The sequence below is a fragment of the Meleagris gallopavo genome, chromosome 5, assembly GCF_905368555.1.
Source record: "Meleagris gallopavo chromosome 5, MGAL_WU_HG_1.1, whole genome shotgun sequence".
In the NCBI taxonomy this organism is placed as follows: domain Eukaryota; kingdom Metazoa; phylum Chordata; class Aves; order Galliformes; family Phasianidae; genus Meleagris; species Meleagris gallopavo.
The window spans coordinates 34,171,768-34,188,231 of record NC_139408.1 but is presented as its reverse complement, the minus strand read 5'-3'; the positions used below and the strand labels follow the sequence as shown (position 1 = coordinate 34,188,231).

The 16,464-nt window shown below is 40.1% G+C and overlaps 1 long non-coding RNA gene across 1 annotated transcript; it reads left to right on the top strand.

Annotated features, from left to right (window-relative positions):
* The first annotated feature begins 6,688 nt into the window (after window positions 1–6,688).
* LOC146544310 (uncharacterized) lies at window positions 6,689–13,042 on the top strand. Its single transcript, XR_014883622.1, has 3 exons — window positions 6,689–6,978; window positions 7,296–7,438; window positions 12,191–13,042. It is a non-coding gene; the product is annotated as an uncharacterized LOC146544310 (long non-coding RNA).
* The last annotated feature ends 3,422 nt before the right edge of the window (window positions 13,043–16,464 follow it).

Genomic DNA, 16,464 nt, shown 5'->3' with positions numbered 1-16,464 from the left:
AAAAATTTCCAAGCATGCATAATATTAAGTTTGTTCCTGAGGTTTCCGTAGCCTATTGGGAATACAGAAATCTCCATTCAATTCAAAATGTGAAAGCAAGTGAAATGTCAGACTAATAAACTGCTACAATGATCAATCATCCATGATACCATGAACTGTGAGAGGACTGCATTCTCCGTCCAGTTTTAAAATACCACGTCCTATTCACTGCCCTGCTGATGCTCAAGACTCAAACTGTTGCAGAGCCCTGCAGGAAGGAAAGAAATGACCTTTTTTAAATTTTGTTTTGACAGACCTCACTTTTCCTGACCAGCGCACAGCATTAGGAGTGGGTGCTTCCCATTCTCAGTAAGTGGCAAACAAAATAAAGATTGGTATAAATGATGAAGAGAAGGAAGGCTCCACAAAAAGGCAAAGAGTTCCACAAAAAAAGGAGGTAAAGCTAAAGGTCAGTGCAATAGGAACATTTGAGTATATAGAGCTAATAATACTGTCCATAAAATGGGGAAGACAAAACAGAGTGAAAGTGATGACCAATGACATGATTGAATACATGCAATGACAGCGTAGTGCTCTCACTTTTTACTTTATTATTTAATATTTGTTGATCCTTTGCTTCTCACAAATTTACAGAGTTTCATTTGCCTCACAATAACCATGGACTTGGCAATCTGCTGTCGCTCTTGAACTGACCACAGCAGCCTGAAGAGTGAGCTGTGCTGAGGGACAATAGCTCACGTAAGTGCATAGAAAATATACATTGATTCAGTGTTTCTAGTCTACTGAGCTTCTCTAGCACCTCAGCAGGACATACAGCTCCCATCTGAGGGGGGTTGAAGGAGCAGGACAGACTGGATCCACTCTATTGCACCAGCAAGCCAGAGATGTTAGGAAATGCCATTCCTGTAAGTAAAGCTGGGCCTCATCTTTATATTGTACAGCTCCTAGAAGGGATACTGCAATGCTTATAAAGTTTAAAGGTAGCAGTAGCATCTTTTGTTAGACCTCTTGGTGGAGTTGGAAAGGTGGGCAAGGTTTTGTCTTTCTTCATATCAACAACAGTTCTGCAACACTGAGTTGTATACTGAAGCTTTTGTTTCTAACCCAGAGGCAAACTTTTGGTATTGAGAGCTTTTTAGCTTTTCCACTTCTCCCTGCTCATTCCCTAAAAGATACTCTGCACCTTCACACCTTACATTGGTCTGTCAGAATTGCAGCAAAAATACTACATCAAACGGAAGCAGCCTCACAGTTCATGGCTGTCATTTATAGCTTTATAAAATAGTATGCGCAGGTTGTACTTAATGAGGCTGAAACTCCTTGGTTGCACCCCACTGTAAACTGGGGGCACAAAGCTAAGGTGTGTTAGGTATCACACTCAGCATCATGCTGTTAGCATGCCAAATCATACCACACGCCCCTACTAAATAATTGGCACTTTAAAAAAACATTATTTTATTCACATAAATTTCAATCCCACAGCTCTTTGTATAATCCTAGTATAAATGCAAGTTCAGAGGTCGTTGCAAAAGTAACAGGAAGCAAGAAAAAAAGACAACTAAATTCTTTCACAGCCATTTCTACCTCAGAATTAGAAGAAAAAGAAAGAAGGCTGTGTGCCAGCCATGTAAAGTACTCCCAAGTCTCATGGTGCGTTTCATTCCTGGATCCCTGAGCATCTAATGATGGTTCAGAAAGAAGAAAACAAAAGCCTATGTGTGTCAGGAGAGTTCCCAGAAAGGTAATGTGGCACTGAAAAATTATGTCTGATTGTGACGCGTTTTGGCACTGAAACAAGTCTGCTGGTCCATCATATTCACACTACACAGCAGTTCCCACGTGTTCAGAATTAAACGGGCAGCTTGCTAACTAACAGTCCCTTAAGAGCAGGGGAACATATTTGCATATGGACTTGGTGTCTTGGTTAGTCATTGTTGTGACAAATGACTGGACAGTTAAGTAAAGTTAAGCAGTAAGCACAAGTGGCTCACAGTATTACTTCAATTTAGAGATAATAAAGACTTATTAATTAACAACAACGATTACTAGAGCCTGTGAGGTTATGAACATTTTTTTTTTTACATGCTAAAAGTCTGTTTACTATGCTGATATTGACATTTTTCAGAACTGCAAATCCATTGTATTGGCATACAGAAATAAGCTTCCAAAGCAGATTATGGGTTATTAAAGGACATTAGAGTGAAGAGACCACATTTGTGTTCATCATTTTTCCTCTGCAGCAAATACATCCAGAATTTGGAGGTGAATAACCCATTCCTCAAAGGCCCATGATTGTCCTTCAGACCCAAAGGGGAAAATATCAACAGAAGTCAGAAGTTGGGGAAAGGAAGAAATTAAGATATTACCCTCTCCATCTTTTCCTCTTTCTCTTTGCACCACCTTTGGGACGTCATGACACAGTGTCACAACAATCATTTTAGCTCCAAAGCCATTACATTAGTGTCTTCTTTCTCCTCAATATGTGCAGTTCTGGATCACTGCTTTGAGCAGCTCTGGAGCTGCCTGAGAACACCACAAGTATGTTCCCTCAGCTGAAGCATGCAGTGAGTTGAGGGGAGAAGCTCTGCTCCTCACAGATACAGAACAAGTGGTTTTCCTAGCTCTCAAAACAACTTTTAGTCACTGATCTTATCTGTATATCCGTTACTTCACAATTTTAACACATTATTTGCGAAATCCCCAGAAGCCCTGGCTGTGACTAAGAAGTATACAGGGATTGCTGTTATGTTACAAGAATGCCAAAACTAGACATGTCAACATCTAATGAAAATGGAAACATGCTGGTCATTTGGAAAATGCAGGCTTTCTTACTCTGTGCAAGCAGGCAGTCACCAGGATTTTGGGGTGGCAGAGACTGACAAACAGTACAGCAATCTATCAGTTGTAAGAACTATCATTTGCCACAGGAAGCTCTTTGGGGTCATACCTCTGAATTTATACAGAAAACATACTGACTCACTTGGCAGCTGTGATCAAGACATTTTACGTGGCCAGAAGCACCAACCTTAAAGTGTTTGGCAGAGACCAGTTACTAATGCTCATGCTGTGAATATGTTTCCTCGTGCGTCCTTCTTTTCATCTCTCTCTTTCCATCCTGGATGGAAGTAGCTCACCTCTTTGCCCTTTACCACACAAAGGCTGTTGTTACTGAGGAGCTCTTTGTGCTAGCACTCTTTCATCAGACCAAGGAAGAAGAAATAGAGAGGAAGTACAAATAGGAAAGCAGTTCATGTGAAGAAATGCCCTGAACAAAAAGTCAAGAAAGTAAATTCGCATGACTCAGTCACCCTTTTATTTCTCAGGCTTCTTATGCACATTGGAGACATTGCCTGAATCTGAGGATACAAGAAGCATTGTCGAGATGAACAATTCTGAGAAAATGAAAAAGCTCAGCAAAATTTCTTAACATGTAATTAAATTTGAATCTTTAAATTTTAAATGTTTACAAACCTAGCAGAAGAATGGCCCAGGGCTGGGAAAACAAAGGCAGAGAGTCTAGGTTTGTAAGTATTGTAAGTTAAATAAAATGTAATTATATAGCTAAAATAAAAACAAACAAAAAAAAAAAGAGGGGGAGAGATGAAGTTGTGTATAATGCATGGAAGTGACTCCTGGGTCTCTGAACACCTGGAGCCTGTCAACAGGAAGCAGAACTGGGACTGAAAGATGCCATTAGTGAAGGAAGACTGCAGCATTGCTAACTGGAGGAACAAAAGGGAAAAAGCAGTAGGAAGGAGGACAGGAACTATATAAAAGAAAAAAATATAAATCAACATGTAAATTAATTGGGTTTTATGCAGTCAACATTTATTGATGAAACACCATTTTTCCAGGAGGTTCCCAGCCTTATGGTGTCTGGTGCATCAGAGGTACAGCTTCAGTCTTAATGTTGTCAGTAGAGATCTGCTTAGTACAAATGAGCAGAAATTACAGTAATGCATATGCTGCTTACAGTCTTTCCTTGCCATCATCCAAGTGTCAGGCGAAAGTTAGATGCAGAATACAGAACCCATCCAACACCTGCACCTGACTGAGGCTGCAGCAACTACACACACTGGGGCAGGCTGAGCCTCCTGCAAGTGTAAATTTGAACCCGTGGCACGGTGCAGTGGCAAGGTGTCCCAGCAGTGTAATTGTCTGCGTCTGTGATGTAAGAGAGAATGAGGATGCTTGCAGCAAAGTCAGCCCTCTTTTCACTCAGGTCCAGCTGTCGCAGGAGATGTGAGCCCCTTCAAAGAATCATTCTATCCAAGATCTTAATTCACTCAGTACTTATAGTTTGTTGCATTGCAGCCAGTCTGTTTGCTGCCACAGGAGTTCCTCTTTTATTGATTAGCCTTATTTACTGCCTTATTCATCCAACGGCTTCATTAAAGTAGAGGAATACAAAAAACTAATCCTTTTTGTCATTGTCTAAGCAACAATGTAATAGCAATGTGTTTTTGCCCAGTATCTCAACAACCTGCAATTTTGACCACTTTAGCTATTTCATTAAAGTACTCCTACTTTTTCCCTGCAGTGCTGAGAGTTCAGTATTTCTTAAAACAAAATGGTTCCACCTCCAGTTGTAGAGAGAAATTTGTGAATAAAATCTCAAAATAAATAAATAAATAATCCACAGGCAAATAAAAGAACTTCTAATATTTATTTCTTTATCCTTCCTATGCAGATGGTGGGTTTTGTGCGGTTGATGGTCTGCAAATCCTGGTTTGGCAGTACTGAACAAAGAGCACTTCAAGTCAATATTAGCTCTTGACTTTCTGTTCTCACCTCCAATTTTGTTTGCCCAGAACTGGAGGTCATATGGAGAAATACGTAACAGGTGTTTTAAAATACAAACCTTTTTGAAAACTCATGCTAACTTTATTTTAGCCCCCATGACTTCTTTCTCCCCTGGAAACAAAGCCAGAAAAGGCCAGCAATGACACACGCCTCTATTGCATCAGGTGGTGGCAGCTGAAGTTTGTGAGGGCTATATGAAAGCTGTCACAGGAGAGGAACCTTTTGGTTTCTGAAGTAATCTGGTTTCATTTGGGATAAAACACTGTTTTGCACTTTCCTGTCATTTTTTTGCTTAGCTTTAATTGTTCTAACTTGTGCAAAGACTCCAAGCACTTACACGTCACCCTCCCTTGGCCGTCACTCAGATTCCAGCTTCGATAATGCCCTCTCTACAATTTGTTTAAAGCAGTAGGTCAGGAAGGAGACTTCAAGATTTAAGTTTTCCCATTAATTTGCATAGTGCAGAAAAATCAATACTCAGCAAATGTTCAGACACCCTGACAGGCCCTATACACATTGTACCAGCTTGATTATTGTAGTGTCTCTAAGAGGTATGCCATGCATATAGGGGGGTATATCCTACATAAAAAGCACAAATGGAAACGAAGAGATTTTGACTAGCTCATCAAAGCTTCAACCCACAGGGAAGCATCCTCAAAACGAAAACCCAAATGGTAAAAGAGTAGGCTCTAATTAACCACAACTCAGTGTGGAAACAAAAATCAGTAACAGCTGTAAAAGAAATCCAGATGGCTGCACTGTTGCAGGGTAAGGCCATATTGTAATGCAAAATCATGAAGCACAACCGGTACAGTTTCTTTTCCTTTAAATTATTCACAGTGTGACCTTCCAGGGTGGGTTCCCAATTCAGCATTTCACTGTCTCGTTGTCATTAAAGGATGTTTTCCCTGACCTTTGCAAAGCTCCCCCTTTTGTGCATTACCTGGTATCTTGGCAGAAAATACAGGTAATCCACAGCAGATACATACATAGAAAAAAAAAAAAACCTCCATCTATTTTCTCTGCTGTCTGAAAAGACAAAAAAAATTAATCTCCCAAACATGAATTCTGAATGCTTTTTTTTTTTTTAAATCATGTATTAAACAGCATGTTTATTAATAAATTTCAAGGCAACCAGATGTAGAAGTCACTTTCAATATGTTGTTGAAGGCACTTATATTAATGAGCATAAGCAGAAGCATTTTTAGATGTTTGTTTGCACAGGAAGAACACTACAATATATTGCTATGCCAAGCGACTTTGAAGTATTTGTGATGGATAGTTAAGAATTCTTCTTAAAGAATAGCTGGCAGCATTTGTTTATACACGCTCAAGAGGACCTTTCCTCTTCAGAAGGGATGTCCACTCACTGTTTTCTGAATCAACTGGTTGCAAGCTTCTATAAAAAAGCATTTCCATTTTTACATGCGTCATATTTATATTGGATTAAGCTGTCTAGATAATACTATTTTTAATAGAGTATTTTAATTGTTCTGTAAAAGCCATTTTAAATCTCAACCTTTTTCCTCCTTTTGTTGTCTCTGGTATAACAGAAAGAGTAACAGAGATCAATCAGATAAGCAGCTCCCGTCAGAATGGCAATGAGGAGAGAAGAACTGTGCTCCTAACTAAAGGAACAGGAAAAATCAAATTCCTCTGAAGTGTTGAGGCAGGGCTTTCATTTGGTTATTTTAGCACAACAGCTGAAGAAGATATCGCTTATCTTACTGCTCTTTACTAAGTACAACTTGTTCCACAGAACAAACAACTCATGGTTACCAAAAGGGAGCACAAAGCACACCACCAACTTCCACTGCACGCGGTGTAGGCAGGAGCGCCAGCAGTGCTCAGTCACTGGCATTTTCCATGGATATTTACAGCCAGATATGTATGCAAAGTAAACGCCAAAGCATACCAGTTTTAGAGGCAGTAGTGTTAGGCACAACACATACATAAACGTGCCAAGTGTTGTGTCCTTGTATAAGGATGCTGAAATTATAGGCACAGAGGAATCTGCAGCATAAAAGCTTCTGAATAGTTCTGATAGCACAGAGTACATCCTTTTGTAGAGAAAGGTTTACATCTCTTCAGATATTTGTTCCCTGGAGCAAGTATTCTTTAGTATGCCAAATGCGAGCGCATGGGTACTTTCTGCAGAAATATTATACCTTCCAGGTATGCAAGCATCAAATATTGTGTATGCAAATGAAAATGGGATCTTTGTACTAACTGTAGTTTAAGGTGGTTGTATTAGAGAATGAAATCATTCCATTCCTTCTGTATGTTTTTGTAATATTACAAAATTGGGCTGTAGCCCAATTTTCCTCCTGGCAACAGCTACCTAATCCAAGCTGTGATCTATGCCATCTCTTTGCATTTTATTTTAGCAATATAACATAAAGTGGATTTCTCAAATGACATCTACCATGACATATTGAGAATCTTTCTTGCCTCTGCTGTTAACATTTGTGACAAATCTATTTGTTTTGCAGATAGCAGGAGAAGACTCCAGGGACACTTGATCAAGCCATCTCAGAACAGGACCACAGGAATGGAGGTTACAAGGCAGATTTCTTACCCATGAGCTATTTCACCCAGCCACACCAACTGCACTCTAAAAAGGGATGATGAGGAGGTAGGATTGCTCCTCTTTCTATTTTCAAAACCTCAGTATTAGCATCAACTAGACCAAAATAACATTACAAATGTAAGTTACAGCATGTCCTGAAATATAAATTGTATGCTTTTAGAACAGAATGTTACAAAAACTGACACAATCAATTACAGTTTGATTTAGAAGCAAATATATCAGGTATATATCCTATCATTAAATATTTAGCAAAAGAGATGAAGCTCTTGCACACCTATTTATTTTTGTCATAGCATTTCAAACTCAGGCACATAACAGGAAACAAATAATTTTAACATGACCAATGACAACATACTGGAATTGAGAATAACTGTTCTTACAAAATAGTTGCAATACACTGTTTTGAAAAATCACAGCCTAATTGCTACCAATTCTATTTTGATAAATATCTACATATTTTGAATAAATAAATGTATATTTTTTTTTAAAACAGCTTGTTCAAACATATTGCATGGGCCAGCATTAAGAATGAAACTTACACGGAACTTAAGGTTCTTGGTATTTTCATTAAGACAACCAAGAAAAATGGGTATTTTCTGGTAAAGAATAATGGAGTCTACCTCAAATGAATATGCTACTTGGATTAGCACATTCTGAAGTCTCTACCTAAATGTTGCTGCTGGCTCCAAAGCCTCCTGCTATTTGGAACTAATAAGACCTGCTTCAATGTTCCCTGTTGAGTAATTGAGTCATTTAAAGAAAGAAAAGTAAGAAGTGGGGAAGTTTTACTTTCTAAATGATGAAAGTCAAAAGAAATTCAGTGAGAAGCAAGTCACTGGCTTCTGGAAGGGGCAATTTTTACAGAAGAAAGGGAGGTAAATGTTCATTTTTCTCACCTGACTCTTCAGAGGCAGTTGACCTGTGATGAGTTACAAAGAAACAATTCAGCACATTTCTAACAAATAAGATCTGAGTTTTTAATCCTCTTAACTAATATCAAAGATAATTAGATAACCATGAGATAAATAGCTACGTGTTGTTCCACTCTTCTACAGCCACTTAAAGAAATAAATAACTTCAATGATGGAGCAAAAGGTCTAGGAAATAGTAGTCATAATGCTGCAAAAACGTTCCTGCAGAGCTGCTGGAAAGTTTAGCACAATGACTTTACTCTGACACTGACAAAAAACCCTTTGGAAACTGTCACCATTTTCCTCTCCTACATCTTCCCTGTATCTCTTTCTAACTGATCCCAAGGAACACGCAGGCCATATAGGCCAGGATGTGAAAAGGATCAGCAACACTTGAACTTGCTTCAGTACGTACAGAGAATGAAAGGACGCAATCCCGTTACAAAGCCACTGGGATGGGTCGTACCCTTATTCCGGGTTACAGGAGACGAGGTGCTCCTGCACAGCCCATAACCAAGCCCAGGGCTGACAGCCTGCTTTATCTCCCAAGCAGCTCTGGTATGGGAAATTTTCCCAGCTGGGTGGCACATTAGGAAAAGCATCTACTTCCTGTAACAACCCTTTTGTAGTCCTCACAGTGAATTAATGGGTCTGATTTTCTCTCCAGAAAGATTTAGGTTTTGAGCCCCTGTACTGCATGGAAGGGGCTTGGACCAGGATTTATATCCATGCTCCAACATTTACAAAAGCGTTTTGCAGTCCAGAGGGGCATCCTTTGTACTGCTGTCAGAAGGACTGCAGCAGACTGCAGTAAGTCAGCAACTTGCTGGGGGCTCAAAACAGAGAAGCCCTATGCCACGCTCACTTTGCAAGAAACCGGGCAAGTTAAGAGCACTGCCCAATTGAAATACCACAGCAAATAGTGCTGTTCTGCTGAAATCTGGATAGGTCTGCAAGGAGGGCAGTCCCCCAGAAACAGATGACAGACTGCAGGTGACTACTAATTGCTGCAAATACACTAAGCTGCATCTAACACTCCAAAAGCAGTGTGATTTTCTGCTGTTGTCAGATCACTTGACTGTGCTTACATCAAAACAACAGCTGAAATAAACATAATGACAAACACTGGTAATGAGCAGTTAAAACACGTTTCACAATGAATTAGCTACGATGGGATTTCTGCTCTAGTGGAATCACTGCTTCACAAGACTATCTACCACTAGCTCATTAAAAGAACACCAATGCTCAAAACTCCTTTCGGAAGCACAGTCTGAAGCGTGTCTGGCAGAGGGCTCCTGCGTGAGATGGTCAATCAGGGCAGCCTCACAATCTGTGCCTCCCCCACACATATGCAAAGCATGCCCCTCAAATTGGAGGTCAGTCAATTAGTCAAATTAACGTCACAGATGTCTTATGGGACAAAATTTCTGGAGGTCAACATTCAGGAAAAGGCTTTAAAGTGATTGCAGCTGTTGAATAAAATCGTTTGTATGCACTTTAATGCCAATAAATAGGTCTTGGCCAAATTGTAATAATCCTCTCAAAGAGGAAGACATTAATTGCTAGGAAGCTTCACTGCTGCCTGACTCGTCAAGCAGTAACTGGCCACCTACAGCAACTGTGATCAGGTTCTCCGCAACACATCACAGGAGTAAAATTAATTCCTATTTACAGCAGAGTTTAAAAGTCATAACATTTCTAATTTGCAGTGAGATCACCACTCTTACAGCTTCAAAATGTCAGCTTCTTACTGGCTCTCCGCTCTAAGGCAAACAATAAATCACTCTCTCCACATTTATGTTGACCACTTCCCTGCTTCCATGGATGCCAAGTTATATTTTTTCCTCTTTCTTTATTTCAGTGGTTCTCAGCTAGCGAGTGCATGGTACAGAAAACAGGCATTCAATATGCCCCATCAGAAACTACAGAACTGTATTATCAATAGTTTTCCTCATTTTGTTTCTTGGTTTAACATATGAATGCCATCTTTAAAAGTTTTTATTACGAATGACATCCTCTTTCAAAAGAACTTGGAGAATAGATGCATATCAGAAACATGTTCCATTTTTGCTATAAGTATTGTTTGACTAGCACACAATAGAAATTAAAACTTTAAAAACATAAAATAAAGAAATCATATATCTATTCCATTTTTTGTAGTAGTAGTAGAGACCCAATCGAAAAAGCAGGAGATATATATATAGAGGTGCATACATAGGTGAAAGCAGGGTGAGGTATTAAATATATATGTATACACACACACACACACAGAGGGAAATAATTATCTATTTTACAAAGTCATGCAGTCAACAATACCACTAATATTATTAGTAGAGAGTCTGCAAACAGACAACCAGAGTATGTTGATGCTAAAATATCAGGACATATTCAATCTGACTGAAGAACAATATACAGCATAGGTATTGATGTCGTGCACAGGAATCCCACTCATCTTTTCATAATTACAACAATACAAATGGTAAAGATACAGTTCATCTAATCAGCGTGCCTTAAAACACTAATTCACAATAGCGACTGTCCTTCCTTGTAAGAAGGGCATTACAACTGAGGCTCCTGGTTTCCTTCCCTATCAGTTTCACGTTCTAGCAACATAGAAGACCACCTCCTCATACCGTGTTATCGCCCTGCAACTACCTGGGTGTCCCAAGGCCCTCATAAGTCCTTCAAGGGAAAGCAGGCAGGTTTCCTGAAAGCTCTGCCATTTCCATGTCCCTCACTGTGCCTGAGCACATCCCAAAGCACTGAATTACACAGTGAAGGTTGCTAAAGGGTCATTCCTGGCGTCCCCTCACAGATGCAATTCTCGTGACCTGCAGTAACTTCAGATGTGAAGGGTCAGGCATGGCCTACAAATAATGCAGCATTAATCAGCTGGAGAGCAAATCCAAGCAGCAGCCCTAGTCCACAACGGTCAGGTGTGGTCGGGTGCAATTAGAGATCATCATTCCTAAGTATCACACATAGCAACTGGGCTCCTAGACAGCAAACCCCAGCCAGTAATAAATGGTGGCCAGTGCCAACTCTGGCTCCCAGATACTGTACAGACTGATAAGATACACTGATACATTATAAAGTAAATAGATTCCTGTTTCCCTGGGCAGCACAGATCATAATGTGGAGAATAAATATTTCAGTGAGTCATTTCCTGTGTGAGGGAAATGAGAACACGGAGTCTAAAGGTTTAATGCTGCCCCCGTTCAGGGTGTGACTTTTCTCCTTATCAAGTCACAGACAACCTGGAATCCACCTAGGAGGTGAAAACTTCCGTGGCACTATTTCAGTGCTACAGGCTCCTACAGCATTGAAAACCTGAATTCAATAGAGCTTCACTTACCATTGCTGTGACAATAAACTCCCACGCTTCTCAAATGCCTTTCACATCTTAGAAACCAGTTTGATATTGCTCTCATGCCAAGGAAGATAAGGTTAATATGCCATTCATAAAGACAAAAGCCCAGAGCTTTTTAAGGGCTATGTTCTTATGGTCAATATATGACTAGCTACTGGCAAGCAGAGTTCCATCAAACTATTCAAAATGACAGGCATCCTTTCTTACTATAGTTCTCCAAATCAAAACAGAAAATACAGAACCACCACACTGTTCCTCATTTTGTTTTGAAGAAAATTCTGTAATCTCACCTCAAAACACCAATTTCCCCCCTTGTAGCCCCTATACATAGACCCATTTATTTTCATCTTACCAACCAGCACCAGTAAAGTGCTGAAAAAGGAAACATGAAACAATCTGTATAATGCTGACTGACAAAAAAGGATTGGAATTGATGAAACTTCAGGTTAATTTATTTTAGCCTATTTTCTCAAGTAACATTCTGTGGCAACTGCTGCTGTTTGTTTGCTTTTTAAGGAGTTCTCTTGTAAATATACATTCCTGTAACCTCTCTACTATGAAGAAACGGTGTCATGGATCAGGACTCCTGATGGACTGCAGTGATCTGACCCTTCTGACCCTCCTCATTTCTGAAGCACCAAGATCAATACGTCTCTGTGATGCCAGACATCCCTAGTCATACACTTCGTATGTGAACAATTCCATCAAAGCAGAACAGGCATGTTCCAATTTTATTTCTATCAGTATAAATGTTTTATTTCCTCTCATACACCATTCCAGTTTACAAACTACTTAGATATCCTCTATTCTGCCCTGACTCACCTGCTTTCACCGAAGGTGTAATTCTGCTTGTAGTTTTGCTGTACCAAACTCCTCTTTCTTCCTGGCACTGAGGTCATTCCAGGCAAAGGCTGGTACTTCATTGCTTTCCCTCCTCTCATCTGCTACTGCAGATTCATTTGCAGCATTATGTACACAAATACTGACGTTGAGCAATACTTAACCTGTGTGAGTCATTATCCTGTGTGAGAAGAGCAAAACTTTTCAGCCTGTGGAAAATAATCCATTTCCATAGCAGAGTTTGCCCAAATGTCCTTATTACTCTACAGGTTGGCTTAAAAGCTGTACTTAAAAAGTATAAAAATAGAAATACTTTAAAATAAATATCTCTAGTGTGTATTTTTTTTCCAAACTTCATGAACTACCAGCTCTTTATAATTAGAAGACATTTTTATCAGCAGTTTCATTTTGTATTATTGAAGATTTATTTCCCATCAGGGTAACAAACATAAGAACATTCATAGAGACAGAGATTAGTTTTCTACACCAACCCAAAATGAAGGATGACATTCAGCATCCAAGAGCAGTATCGCCTCTTTCTCTAGAATAATAATTTCTAGATGTGTTACCTACCAAAAGGCAAGGAAATCCGCTTTCGAAGTAAGAGCTTTATTATGCAGAGAAATTAAGTAGCAGTAGTAGTGAAGCAGCACTATCAATGTTATATAAGAAATGTATTAAACACACATTTATTAAAAAGTGCAAACAAGCAACAAATCCACAGGCTTTCTAAAAGCTTGGGATATTATAGCATTACAAAAGAGATGCCAGTAGTGCTGGCACTCACGAATAAATGTGGGTTTGTTAGACTAGGTTTTCAAAGCCTAGATGCTTAGGAGGCACATTTTCCCAGCCTTTTAATGCTTGTTTTAAAAAGTAACTCTCTGAAATGGCCATTGAGTCCTATTATCCAGCAACAGGAAGTGGTGCAAACCCAAATCCTCCCTGATTCAGTCTTGAATGAAACTAACTAGAGGCCTCAAGGTATCAGAGACAAAAGCCTGTTTATATGGAAATTTCTCCTCTAGAAAGCAGCAGGCAGACACTTCCTGATCCAGCAGATAACACAAATTCATCCCCCCCTGTTCCACCACCCCACAGTCAGGTCTCACATCACCTCCAGAATGCTCCTTGTGGAGCAGGAAACGTTCAGACTCTTCAACTTTTGTTTACTTTAGCAGTTTTATAAAAATATTTGTAATATTTACACACTGGAAGAACAGCACACAAGCTTGCCTTAATAAACTTCTCACATTTTATTTCAACCAAATAGCAGCCAAACTGGGCTTTAAAACTGCTAGAGCATTTCCTCAATATCATTTGAAAAAAGAAACCCTTTGAAGGGAAAAGTGCTCTAGTACCATCAAAAAATCATTAAAAATAAACATGTTTCAGACAAGAAGTTATCAGAAGGTTGTATTCTTAAAACAGCCCTCATGTAGTAACAGGAAGCGCTCATGGGGGAGGCAAATGTGAGAAGTCTTCTGTCTTTCTCTTGGAAAAGACGAAACAACCTCTGGACCACAGGAAATAACACAAGTTTTATAAAATCCCACTGGTGTGAGTGAAAGCACTTCAAATAAATTTGTAAGTCCTCAAAACAAGATTAAAGCACAACAGATGTTCTCCCCACCAGCTTGTTCGAAGGCTCACATACACCCTGGGAGAAGCCATTTATTTACATAGATTAAAGTGGGTACTCAAATCCAAACTCATATAAACAGAGAAGCAGAGCAATAGGTGAATAAGGAATAACAAGCTCTGCCTGTCCTCTTTTTTGCCAAAAAGAAAGCCTCACTGAATGTGTCAAGATAATGGAAAAATACAATCTTTATATATACACATTATTTTCAGACTTAATATCTTTATAATGTAAAACAGAATCCACATAAAAGATAAGTCTTAGCTGAAAGCTACTTTTTGAATGATTTTTTTTTCTTCTGCTGATATATGGGCTGACATACTGGTGCCCTGGCTGCTATGCTGCCATAACAAAAAATAATAATCATCATAAGGAATAACTCCTGTTATTGTAAGTCAGTTCTGAAATTAAATCAGCTATTCAGATCCATCTTACTGTCACGCTCCTTAAGCGGAACTGTTCTGCCTAAGCATCTCCATCAAGATCGATTTCTGCTAAATAAGGATAATGACAATATGGGCCCAGATGGGGCTGTGAGATACTCGTCTGGCACTCAGGTACCAAACTCCAGAGCAGTTGTACCATCTTTCCTTCAGCCTGTGAGCCGCCACAGCAGACTTCTCCTACCCATCAAACATGTTATTCAGACACTCATTTGGTAAAAGTCATCAAAAACACTACAGGCAAGGATCAAAGTCCAGCTCAAATCATTAGGCTAAAAACACTTCCTGCAATTAGGACTATGCTACTTATTCCTTTTATAAGCAACACGGCTTTATAAGGAGAAGCAGCAAATGCTCCTTGCTTGTCCTTACTGAAGACTAAGCTGAGAAATTACTCTAAGTGTAGGGGGTGCAGATTTGCATCTTCTCAGACCCAGGACAGGTCTTTGTGCCTTCACTGCTGTCCTTGTGAAGATGCAGGCATGGAGACATTACCCACACCAATAAAGAGAAAGACAGGAACAGAGCCTGGCTCCCCTTGTTAAAGGAGTGTCCTGGATATTCAGGTACAGAGCTCACATGCCAATCTCAGGGCTGTGGTTGCTACTGCAGTGGCTCTGCACAGCTGGGGCACCTAAATCCCCTTCATCTCATTGCACAGAATCACAGGGGCCTTTGCAAATACAATTCTGCAGTCCCAAGAGTCGCTCACAGTTCTTTAATCTTTCACCTAAGCAACAGAAGGCTTTTCCTTTGTTGTCATTCTCCTGCTGATTCTCCCCAGCACCAGCAAGTTGGGTGTTATTAAGGCAGAGTCTTCGAGGAACCTGGAGATATTCTCACTAGCACTACCTCCCTTTCTTCCCCGCCTTGGCTGCAGCCCTCAGCATGCACTGTGGGGCCCAGTAACCACCAGAGCACAGCTGACCAGCACGCCAACAGCCCACTTCAATGGCTCCAGCAGAATCACAAGGACTAAAGAGAGCTGGCACAGGCCCAGATGAGAACCATTCCCACAAAGGGAAGGACACTGTGGAGGGATCTGTCTGCTGTACTAAGTCCAACTCAGTCTCATTTGAAGCAAGTTCAGAATTACTTTTGTTGTTGTTGATACACTGAAATGAGCCGCTTCATTTCCATGATCACCAATCAGAGCAACCAAAAAGTGCTGTAGTTTAAAGTCTAATTGAATTAGTAGAGAAAAAATTGATTTGTAGACTACTTTCCTCTCACAGCTTCAAAGAACAATTAAAGTGTCGCTGCTATTGTAAAGAGAAATTTAACATCTGCAGGAATGCACAAACCACAGTCTTAAGTGGCTTACCAGTTTGAAAAAATCAGAATGTAGCCGTAGAAATTTTATAACAAAATATTTCATCAACAGACACAATTTCATACCTGCTTTGAGCTTCAACTTCAGCAAAATTGAGACTGCTGAAAGCCAGGAAACACAGTGTGTTAAGACACAGTGTGCTTCTCACCAAGGAACAGCAGGAGTTGCCCACAAGCACAGCTGTGCTCATGACCCGAACAGCAGCATGCCAAAGAGGACAGAAGGAACTGCAGCAGCTCACATGGATAGAGCAGCTTTGCAAGGCAATCCAGCAGCAGTGCCCTCAGCACACACAGGAGATGGCATGGGGTAGCCTCTGTCCCTCTGTCCACACGCCTCCTTCGCCTGGCGAGATGCTGCTGTCTGTAATTGCAACTTACAGCACAACCACCATCAGTTATTACGTGCTGCTAACCTATGATCATGGTAATTCTGCAAGAAGTCTTCCACTGCTCCTGAGCAAAGAGCATCTGACCCTGCAGTTCAGGAGAGATGAGACCTATCGTTAGGATTAGCACCTTCACAAAAAACT